At 43.2% G+C, this 12,014-nt stretch overlaps 1 protein-coding gene across 1 annotated transcript in view; it reads left to right on the top strand.

Annotated features, from left to right (window-relative positions):
* Window positions 1–2,023: 2,023 nt before the first annotated feature.
* The window catches only part of LOC141139173 (cytochrome P450 2C5-like), a 117,325-nt gene continuing 107,334 nt past the window's right edge, over window positions 2,024–12,014 (top strand). Inside the window, exon 1 of the mRNA XM_073625072.1 lies at window positions 2,024–2,172. The gene's annotated coding sequence lies outside the window, so the exon portion shown is untranslated. The remainder of the gene's footprint in view (window positions 2,173–12,014) is intronic.

Here is a 12,014-nt window from a genome sequence, read left to right as displayed (position 1 = left end):
GGATCTAAGACCTTTAACATTCCAGGAGACTACTTTCATATTGGGGGGGTCTTGAGAGGGATATGGGCCGGTGTAAGATATTTGTCACTGTGTAGGTGGTGAGAGAGAATCATAGCTATATTAGGAGGTATGGTGTTGGTGAGCGGACTGTGCAGTGAAGTAGCGAGGTACTGAGAATTACTTGAGCCCCGGGGTAAAGGAAAATTGGGGGAGGGGGGTAAAACAGGGGGGGAATCAGAAAAAGTAACAGAACAAGCACATGTAAGAACTTCTCTTTTTTCCGCATGGAGTCACAACTCCCATGACCGGACACCAGGGGTTGCTTCCCAAAAGAGCCCATGATAGGATGGTTGATTCTTACATGGGCTCCTCCTCCAGACCGAGCATGTCAGGGAGGGTGAATTGAGCCATACACAGTGAGGCCAATAAGGAACGTAAAATGTACTAAAAGACATTTGTAACAGTAAGGTATTTGATAACTGAACCATAAAACTTAGCATCAATATAACAGAGCACTTGACAGAATACCTTCCAAAACCTCTCTTGAATTGTGGTTTTTAGTGTGAATAGCTGCTAGGTGAGAGGATGAAGATGTGGCATCAATACATTGAGTAGTAAAATATTGAAAAGTAAAATATTGAAAAATATTGAAAAGCGTGGGGGTGTAGGTATATGAGTAAAGTCAAAGATCGAGCCTGAAGTGGTGTTATAAGATCTGCCTCGATGGTTTTCGGATAATCCATAGCTGCGAGTCCTTGGTCAGCGAAGGGTGTTGCGGTGCTGGTCCGGGTATGATGATCTGAAGCGCTTGGGAGAGTCTTTGCGTGGGCTCCTTTGGTCCAGGGAGCGATTGATAGGGGCAGCTTTTGATGGGGTATGAGGGTGAGGGTTTGGATGTAGAGATCGCAGGTAGGCCTCCGCTTCAGAGGGATCTTGGAAAGATAGTTGATCGCCGTTCGGTGTCTTGAGGCGGAGGGTAGCCGGGAAGGCCAGCATGAATTTTATTTGTTGTTTAAAGAGATCTGTGCAAACCTGCTGAAAGGCTTTGCATTTTTTTGAGACCTCAATGGAGTAGTCGGCAAAGATCCGGACCCTTACGCCATCTACTTGGAGTGAGCGTGATTGGCAACAGCCTGAGCTATGCGCTCTGTATGCTGGTCCTCAGCATGTTGTGGGGTGGATGCTAGTAAGGAGAAGGCTTGGGAGAGGGATACTTGAGGGAAGGAGACATGGTGAGGCTGTGGCTGCGTAGATGGGACTTGTGGAGGGATGTGAGTGGCTGTGTTGCCGCTTATCTCCATTTCCGCCGCCTGTGTATCAGAGCGCGGCTGCGTGTAGGCCGAGACCGGGGCCTCGATTTGGGCTGGGCCGGCGGCGCCGTCGGAGCGGTTTGTGTGCGGGAGCCGTTTTTTTCTACAAACCGGTCCATAGGCTGGCGGAGTGTGTCCGGGGGCAGCCGAGGGTGGATGGGGGCTCCTGGGCTGGTTTTATATGCCGTTTTTTTCGTCCGGTGTGCGGGAGCTGAGGAGCGAAGCAGCTACTCCATGCGGCGCCGGAACCGGAAGTGTGACTGATTTTCAATGAGGGTATTATTGTCAATATTCACACATATATACTTTTACTGTTCATTTAGATTGATCATTGCTTTCATTAGCACATTTTTATTTTTCATTTTTTATTTATTTGAGCGCTACTATTTATTCCACTTATCTCTAGAGGTTTACATTTAGTCACGTATAGTGCGGATCTGAAGGGGTTAATTCAAGGTATTTCTCTACATCAGTGTTTCTCAACTCCAGTCCTCAAGGCGCCCCAACAGGTCATGTTTTCAGGATTTCCATTATTTTGCCCAGGTGATTTGATCAGTTTCACTTCCTTTGACTTGCCTTGAGGACTGGAGTTGAGAAACACTGCTCTGCATGAACTGAGAAGAAAACGTGCTATGTCTTTGGTTGTAACCTTAGAGTTTCCTGCCCAGGATAAACGTATTTCAGATACTGAAAAAAAAAAAAAAAAAGAAGGTGTTGTGCAATGTGACCTTTGTTCTATTGCAGATTAACTAAAACCTGATATCAACTTTTTATTTCAGATATTGTGAAGTGGAGCCATTGTGCGCTGAGAGTACATGAGAATTGCCTAAAGGTTGAAGTTTGTCTCAAAGGTGGCATTTAGGTAAGACTTTTAGAGTGCTCTTAAAATTTGGAGGTAGACTGTTATTATATTGTTTATGATTTAATAGCTGTAAATAGAGATTAAATAATCTGATACACGCCCATCAACACAGATTTGAACTGTGCTGACTTACGGAGAAAGTGGACACCTGTAAATAACTGCTCATCTGGTGGACACAGTGTTCATTATATAGTGTACACCATATACCATTGCTACACAAGCCATGTTGTAATTTAAAGTTATTAAAAATGACCTTGCCTTTTCAATCTGCAGTAATTTTCTGTAAAAATTGAATGCAATATGGCAGCCTGGTACTATGTACACCGCTTGGGAAAAGAACACCCCCAGAAATGTCATTACCTGCTTATATGATTAACGCACTGATCTTATCAGAAGTCTGCACTAAGGCAAGTCACATTTTAAGCATTCCTTGCAATAGGAATTTCAGTTGTGGTGGCTTTCTCTTCAAGGGATTAATACTTACTTCCAATGAGATGCAGACCTTGCAGCTTTTCTCACAAGACCACTGAGAGTGCACCGGCTGATTGTTGAAACCAGTTGAGAGTCTGTAATTAGCCTGGGAATACAAACAGATATTTCTTTATAGCAACAAATGGTAGGAAACTGTTTCAAAGTTTATTAAACTCCCTGCAATGTACACTATATTGCCAAAAGTATTGGGAAACCTGCCTTTACATGCCCATGAACTTTAGTGGCACCCCAGTCTTAGTCCATAGGGTTGGCCCACCCTTTGCAGCTATAACAGCTTCTGGGAAAGTTGTCCACTAGGTTTAGGAGTGTGTCTGAAAGAATGGTCAAACATTCCCATAGAAGTGCATTTGTGAGGTCAGGCACTGATGTTGGACAAAAAAGCCTGGCTGGCAATCTCCGCTCTAATTCATTCCTATCGGGTTGAGGTCAGGATTCTGTGCAGGCCAGTCAAGTTCTTCCACCCCAAACTCACTCATCCATGTCTTTATGGACCTTGCAATTACATTTGAAAACAAAGTGTTATTATGAGTTTCTTAGTGAATGTAATCATTAACCACTTCAGCCCCGGAAGATTTGGCTGCTCAACGACCAGAGCACTTTTTACAATTTGGCACTGTGCTGCTTTAACTGGTAATTGCACGGTCATGCAATGTTGTACCCAAACCAAAATTTGCATCCTTTTTTTCCCACAAATAGAGCTTTCTTTTGATGGTATTTGATTGCCTCTGCGATTTTAATTTTTTGCGATATAAACGAAAAAAGACCGTAAATTTTGAAAAAAAAAATGATATTATCTACTTTTTGTTATAAAACAAATCCAATAAACTCAATTTTAGTCATACATTTAGGCCAAAATGTATTCAGCCACATGTCTTTGGTAAAAAAAATGTCAATAAGCGTATATTTATTGGTTTGCGCAAAAGTTATAGCATCTTCAAACCAGGGAACATTTTCTGGAATTTACGCAGCTTTTAGTTTGACTGCCCATCTCATTCCTTGAGGTGCTAAAATGGCAGGGCAGTACAACCCCCCTCCCCCAAATAACCCTATTTTGGAAAGTAGACACCTCAAGGAAATTGCTGAGAGGCATGTTGAGCCCATTGAATATTTATTTTTTTGTCACAAGTAATTGAAATGACAAAACAAATAAAATATACACAAAGTTGTCACTAAATGATATATTGCTCACACATGCCATGGTCATATGTGGAGTTACACCCCAAAATACATTCTGCTGCTTCTGAGTACAGGGATACCACATGTGTGAGACTTTTTGGAAGCCTAGCCTCGTACAGGACCCTGAAAACCAAACACCGCCTTCAGGATTTCTAAATGTGTAAATTACGCCTTTTTCGATTTTCGGGGTCCTGTACACAGCTAGGCTCCCAAAAAGTCTCACATATGTGGTATCCCTGTACTCGGGAGAAGCAGCAAAATGTATTTGGGGGTGTAATTCCACATATGCCCATGGCATGTTTGAGCAATATAACATTTAATGACAACTTTGTGCAAAAAAAAAAAAAAAAAAAAAAAGTTTGTAATTTTCCCGTAACTTGTTGCAAAATATAAAATATTCCATGCACTCAACATGCCTATCAGCAAATAGATTGGGGTGTCTACTTTCCAAAAAGGGGTCAATTGGGGGGGGGGGGGGGTTGAACTGTCCTGGCATTTTATTAAAAGCTTATGTCACACATCACCCACTCTTCTAACCACTTGAGGACAAAGCCCTTTCTGACACTTTTTGTTTACATGAAAAAATATTTTTTTTTTTGCTAGAAAATTACTTCGAACCCCCAAACATTATATATTTTTTTTTTAAGCAAAGGACCTACAGATTAAAATGGTGGCTGTTGCAATTTTTTTCTTCACACAGTATTTGTGCAGTGATTTTTCAAACACAATTTTTTTTGAAAAAAAAAAAAAAACCTTTTTAATTTCAATGCAGAGTACATGGATACTAAACACGACATGCTTTAAAATTGCGCACAAACGTGCAGCAGCGACAAACTATATACGTTTTTAAAAGCCTTTAAAATCATTTACAGGTTACCACTTCAGATTCTACTGCTAAAATTACTGCCCTCAATCTGACCTTTGCTGTGATACCTCACATGCATGGTGTAATTGCTGTTTACATATGACACGAGACCAATGCTTGCCTTTCCGCATGAGTACGGGGGGACAGGGGTGCTTTTTTTATTATTATTATTTAATTTTGCTTTTTCATTTTATTTTTAAACTGTTCCTTTCATTTTTTTTTTTTTTTTATTTTTATCATTTTTATTGTTATTTCAGGGAATGTAAATATCCCCTATGGTAGCAATAGGTAGTGACAGGTACTCCCTTTTTTTTTTTTTTTTGAAAAAAATGGGTTCTATTAGACCCTAGACCCTAGGTCTCTCCTCTGCCCTCAAAGCATCTGACCACATCAAGATCGGTATGATAAAATGCTTTCCCAATTTCCTTATGGCGCTGTTCATATCCAGCAAAACCGGATAGTCATGAAATGCTCGTAGCTTCCGGTTTCTTAGGCCATAGAGATGATTGGAGCCATTATGGTCTCCAATCAGCTCTATGGTCAGCTGGCGGAACCACCGGCTGCATTCTCGGGTTCCCTGTTGGGACAGGAGAGCCTGAGAAAACCATGGAAGACGGTGTGGATGGGGCGGATGTTCCCCCACACTGCTTGTAAAAGCAGTCTAGAGGCTAATTAGCAACTAGGATTGCTTTTACATGAAAGCCTACCGCTGGCTGAAAAGAATGATACTAAGATGATACCTAAACCTGCAGGCATCATTCTGGTATAACCACTCAAAGTCCAGCAACATACCAGTACGTTACTGGTCCTTGTTGGGCATATATTTTAATGTTCTTTTTTCATGAAACCTGTGGGCTGAATGAAAAAAAGAGATTGATCGGTGGGAATACCCACCTTTAGAATACCTCCCTTCATCCACCCACTTCTAATGATGGGCATACATGTGAAATCACCTCCTACAGCAATGGAGTCTCTGATTTACGTATCGTGAGAGCAAGCGCTGTTGCTGTCAGAATAAACAAACCTGTGCTGCAGCTGAATGGCGTACCTGCTAAGCAAATGATGGTTAACAATAAAACAAAGTAACATTACAGTATAACAGTAAGACATACCATACCTGCAAAGCAAATACAATAAAACATAGTAAAAATAAAACATTACAGCTCAAAAATACAGGAACAATAGAGAGCCAACAATAGAGAGCGAACATAAGAAAACAATAGAGACAGAAGAAAAATAAAACCACAACTATTTTTGGCTTTTTTTTGTGTTTTTGTGTGGTGGGTTTTTTTTTTTTTTTTAACTGTAAACGTTCCAGATTAGGGTCTCTCAAAATGTGATGGCCATCTCATCTTTCGAGACCCAGTGTAAGTCTGCCTAGGACTGTGTAGTGCTGTACCCTAATACTCCACCACTAGTGTGTTTAAAACAGTCACCGATGCAGAGACCAGGTTGGTCAGGACAGGAGGGACGTGTTACGCCTAAATGCGCATTTTCTGTAGACACATCTTCTGTGGGGTGATTGTTGGGTAGGGGTACCAGGCAGGACATATGGAAACTGTCTCCCATGCAGCCGGCTCACTGCATTTGCGGTAGGAAGGTGGGGCATAGCACCGTCTGGAAACAGAAGGGCTGTGACAATCTCTTCCTGGAATTTTAGGAAGGATCCAGTTTGTATAGCACATAAGCATTCAGCAGAGCCAATTGGGATAAATATACAGACACTTTTTTTATACCAGCGTCTGGCCTTGTGGGCAATCAAGTACTGGTCGTTGAGGTCCACCCCTTCCATGTTAAGGTTGTATTCATATGCATTCCTATGCATACTAGCTCATTATGCCTTTGTCTAATATGGATTTACAACCACTTTGAAATAGAACCATAGGCAAAACTTTTTTGTTTATTTTGGATAGAGTTATAACCCCTGACACTTTCTTTTTTGTCATCTGTGACCCATTGTGGCGATTTCTCTCCTCTTTCAGTCCCATTGCCAGACAGGAAGTGAGAGGAAATCCCTGAAAATTAAGAGAATTCCTTGGGGACCCCCAGGCCACCAGAACTAGTGTCCCCATTGGAAGATTTATCCTCAACTGCTTTTCTGGGGATAACCCAAAATTTGGAACTCTCTTTTACTTTCACTTTCAATGATAATGGTAAAACGGACAAATCAAGAGAGTGAATCTCCTTAACGGGGCCACAGAAAAAATCGCAATAAGCATATATTGATTGGTTTGTGCAAAAGTTATAACATCTACAAAATAGGGGATAGATTTATGGCATTTTTATTATTATTTTTTTTACTAGTAATGGCTTTGATCTGCGATTTTTATCGGGACTGCGATATTGCGGCGGACAAATTGGACACTTTTGACAAATTTTTGGGACCATTGACAATTATACAGTGATCAGTGCTATAAAAATGCACTGATTGCTGTATAAATGTCACTGGCAGGGAAGGGGTTAACACTAGGGGGCGATCAAGGGGTTAACTGTGTTCCCTAGGTGTGTTTTAACTATGGGGGGATGGGACTGACTAGGGGAGGAGAGAAATCGTGTTCATATTTAGTATGAACACACGATCTGTCTCTCCCCTGAGAGAACAGGGATTTGTGTGTTTACACACACACAGACCCCGATTCTCGCTCCGTCACAAGCGATTACGGATGCCCGGCGGTCATTACACCCGCCAGGCACTCACATCGACTCAGGGCACACACGCATGCCTCCTACAGCATCTTAAAGGGCCGGCGTACAGCTACGGCGGCTCGCCAGGGGAGCCATTCTGCCGCAGTATAACTGTGTGCCGGCCGGTCGGGAACCAGTTAAACTCAATCTTTCAATAACTGAGCTTAAAAATGTTCTTCCTCCTCACGTCCTTTCCCTTGACCTTTCCATTACAATCACTTCCTTATTACCTCTCACCTCAGACCACAGGCTATCCCACCCTTCAGTCTATCATGAATGCTACTGACAGCCTCAATAACATTGCCAACCACTCAATGCAACACCCCTCTCTGCCAGTCATTTTGAAGGCTCATGTGCAAGTAATTGGGCATATAATGGTTATAGGGGTCTGGGTACTGCCCTGGGAGACATGTATAAATGAAAAAAAGTTTGTAAAAAAACATCATTTTTACATGAGCAGTGATTTATTGATGCTTAAAGTGAAAGCATAAAAATTAAAAATTCCTTTTAATATAGTGCCTGGGGGGTCCCCTTAGTTTACCTGTAAAGTGTCACATCTGTATCTGTGTATAGAAGCTGCTGCAGCAATAATTGCACTTATAAAGCCAAAAAAATTGCATTTTTTCCCTGCAAGCTTTCTTTATTTTGTAAGCAACAGCTTGGGGAGCCAATCTGTATGATGAGGCCACAATGTAGTGCACTGGGAACAAGATTAGAGATTTTTTTTGGATGAATTCTGGTGTCTCTTCCACAGACTTTGGATAGAAGTAATGGATGCGGAAAAATTGGTCTTTGGGTGTCGGTGGCACCTTAGAACCGTAACCCTATTACAGGCTATATTGGCGTGAACCACCTCTGGGCCTGCCCCTGCAGAGCTGCAAGAATCTCTACTCTGGTGTGGTTCCTGTCCCCTAGACACACCAGCTGAAGCACTGCATGGCACCTTTTAGCCTGACTCATTGAATAGCCCCATGAATGCTTAGGGGGTACTTGTGGTTCATAGGACAATTCAGCAGAGGAGGGCATTGAGGAGGAGGAGGGGGTAGAGCTGACAAATCCCGCATCATTACCACTAGCGGTATAGAGATGTGGGGGCACAACAAGCTGCAGCACTGAGCTCTGTCCTGCACCCTATCAAGTTGCAAGCAGCATTATTCGGTGTGCTGTGAACAAAATATATCGTCCCTGACCATGCTTTCTGGACCACGTGTCAGCAGTAACATTAACTTTGCGTCTGACTGTCTTGCCCAATGATGCCACAACATTGCCTTCCACATGATGGTACAGAGCTGGAATGGCCTTACGTGGAAAAAAATTGTGGCTGCGAGCCTGCCATTGTGGTACAGCACATTCTGCAAATTCTTGGAAGGGGCAGAATCCTTTAGATGGAAAGGCAGAAGTTGTAGAGCCAGCAGCTTTGACAAGCTTGCATTTAGAAACTTGTTATGTGGGTTGCAGTGCCTATTTATTTTTTTTTCGGTGCAGCAGATGGGTCAGAGAAATCGGACACCCTTGCGACATACCATAATCCCTGTCAGTGGAGACTGCTGAGAGGTCATGAGGTATAGCAGGAGGAGAAACAGATTTGCACCCCTTTTGTGTGGCTTTCAGGTGCTCTTGCCAACGGGCTGAGTGGTGGGAGGTTAAATGCCTTGTCAAGCATGTGGTACCCAAATGCCTGGGTTTTTTGCCACGCTTGTTGTGCTTGAGACAATGTTTGCAAATTGCAATGGTGTAATCAGTTGCACATGTGCTAAAAAAGTCCCAGACAGCTGAGCTGTGGAAAGTGGGCCGGGAGATAACAGCTCTGCAATGTGATGGACTAGGGTGGCTGCTCTCTACTCTTCCATGATGGCTGCCTTGTTGGGGTTTGCCTAATTTTCCTCCTCTGCTCTATCTAGCACCCAAGTTGTGTCAGTGATATCATCATCATCATCTCCTCCATCCTCATTACCACTGGAGACAACTTGGCAATACACTGCGGCTGGGGAACATGACTGCCAATTTGTGTACCAGTGTTCTCCCCTCTCTGTAGGCTCATGTTCCTGCTTTCCTCAACCTCAGAACCAACATCTGAATCAAGTAATGGCTGTGCATCATCAAGAAGCAAGTGGCTGATGTTGTGTTAAAAAAACTCAGCTGACTCCTCCATGCCTAATGCTGGGGCTATGGCAGGAATAGCTGTGGGCAAGGAAGCAGGTTTAGCCACTCTGGCAGCTGCAGTGGACTGCACACTAGTTTCTGCTTGGGTGACAGAGGAAGAGGATTGTTTAGTAAGCCAGTCCAACACTTCCTCTGCATACTGTGGCTGTATAACACGGGCAACATCACTAAACAGAGGAAATGATGCCCTGCCTGAGGACTGACCATGTCTTCCTTTGCCTGCGTACACATACGCTGCTGGCCCCCTCACAGTGCCAAGGGAGCATCTGCCTCTCCTTGTTGTCCTCCCGGACATGATGGGGGGGAGTGGGCGTTGCTTATTAACAAAGTGTAATAAAGATGTGGACATGTATACGTAGATGCACTTTAATCAATGGAAAGTGGTGTTTGGTGCACTTTAACTTGAGTACTCACTACACAGACACACTCCACTGATACACTATAATATACTGCAGTAATACTGCACTGATGCACTGCAATATACTGCATCAAATATGCAGTAACACACAGAAATATACTGCGGTAAATGTGCAGTAATGCACTGAACTATACTGCATTACCGGATGGTAACGCACTGAAATATATGGCGTTAAACTTGCAGTAACGCACATAGATATACTGCATTAAATGTGCACTAACGCACAGGAATATACTGTGCTAAACAACATGTAACGCACTGAAATATACTGCGTTAAATGTGCACTAACGCACAGAAATATACTGCGTTAAATGGTACATAATATGTATAATATGTATGCATAAAATATCAATACAAAAACACCAACTGAATGTTACAAAATACAATTGTGTCAAAAAATTCCATAAAAGTAATACTATGAGCCCCACTCCAAGGGAATCTCCACCACTGTAAAGACATAGCTGAAGGCTAATCAGAGATATGACTCTCAATTTATTGAGAGGTCAGATATTGCATGGTACAATCATAACCACTGCATGACAGGCTCAAGCTTCCATCAAGTGGATTAATGGGCAGGAGGATAAAGGGATGCACTGATATAAAAATTTGTCTCTGATCATCACCCGATATTTTGTGTATATATACAGTATCTTACAAAAGTGAGTACACCCCTCACATTTTTGTAAATATTTTATTATATCTTTTCATGTGACAACACTGAAGAAATTACACTTTGCTACAATGAGTGCACAGCTTGTATAACAGTGTAAATTTGCTGTCCCCTCAAAATAACTCAACACACAGCCATTAATGTATAAACCCCTGGCAACAAAAGTGAGTACACCCCTAAGTGAAAATGTCCAAATTGGGCCCAATTAGCCATTTTCCCTCCCCCGGTATCATGTGACTCATTAGTGTTACAAGATCTCAGGTGTGAAAGGGGAGCAGGTGCGTTAAAATTGATGTTATCGCTCTCACTCTCTCATGCTGGTCACTGTAAGTTCAACATGACACCTCATGTCAAAGAACTCTCTGAGGATCTGAAAAAAAGAATTGCTGCTCTACATAAAGATGGCCTAGGCTATAAGAAGATTGCTAAGACCCTGAAAATGAGCTGCAACACGGTGGCCAAGACCATACAGCGGTTTACCAGGACAGGTTCCACTCTGAACAGGCCTCGCCATGGTCGACCAAAGAAGATGAATACACGTGCAAAGCATCATATCCAGAGGTTATCTTTGGGAAATAGACGCATGAGTGCTGCCAGAATTGCTGCAGAGGTCGAAGGGGTGGGGGATTAGTCTGTCAGTGCTTAGACCATACACCGCACACTGCATCAAATTGGTCTGCATGGCTGTCGTCTCAGAAGGAAGCCTCTTCTAAAGATGATGCACAAGAAAGACCGCAAAGAGTTTGCTGAAGACAAGCAGACTAAGGACATGGATTACCGGAACCATGCCCTGTGGTCTGATGAGACCAATATAAACTTATTTGGTTCAGATGGTGTCAAGTGTGTGTGGCGGCAACCAGGTGAGGAGTACAAAGACAAGTGTGTCTTGCCTACAGTCAAGCATGGTGGTGGGAGTGTCATGGTCTGGGGCTGCATGAGTGCTGCCGGCACTGGGGAGCTACAGTTCATTGAGGGAACCATGAATGCCAACATGTACTGTGCCATACTGAAACAGAGCATGATCCCCTCCCTTCAGAGACTGGGCTGCAGGGCAGTATTCCAACATAACCAGTGGCGTATCCAGGGTATGGCAGATATGGCAAATGCCATGGGCGCCATGTGAAGGGGGCGCTCATGAGTGGCTGGGCAGCAAGGCACTTATCACATACTTGCCAGCAACAGTTACAATTTTGTTGGCACATTCCTGGGTTTTGGACCTGCGGCTGTCCCAGGTTGTTTCCAGAAAAATCATTTTTGGGCATGGATGAACTTGACTGAGGTGTCTGACCCCCCCCCCTAAAAAACTTGAACTGCTCCGCTCTCACCCGGCGCCACCCACACAGTATGCTGGGAGGGATGTAGCAGCCAGCTAC

Source organism: Aquarana catesbeiana, linkage group LG04, assembly GCF_042186555.1.
Source record: "Aquarana catesbeiana isolate 2022-GZ linkage group LG04, ASM4218655v1, whole genome shotgun sequence".
NCBI classification, from domain to species: domain Eukaryota; kingdom Metazoa; phylum Chordata; class Amphibia; order Anura; family Ranidae; genus Aquarana; species Aquarana catesbeiana.
This window is presented reverse-complemented; position numbering and strand designations above follow the sequence as displayed.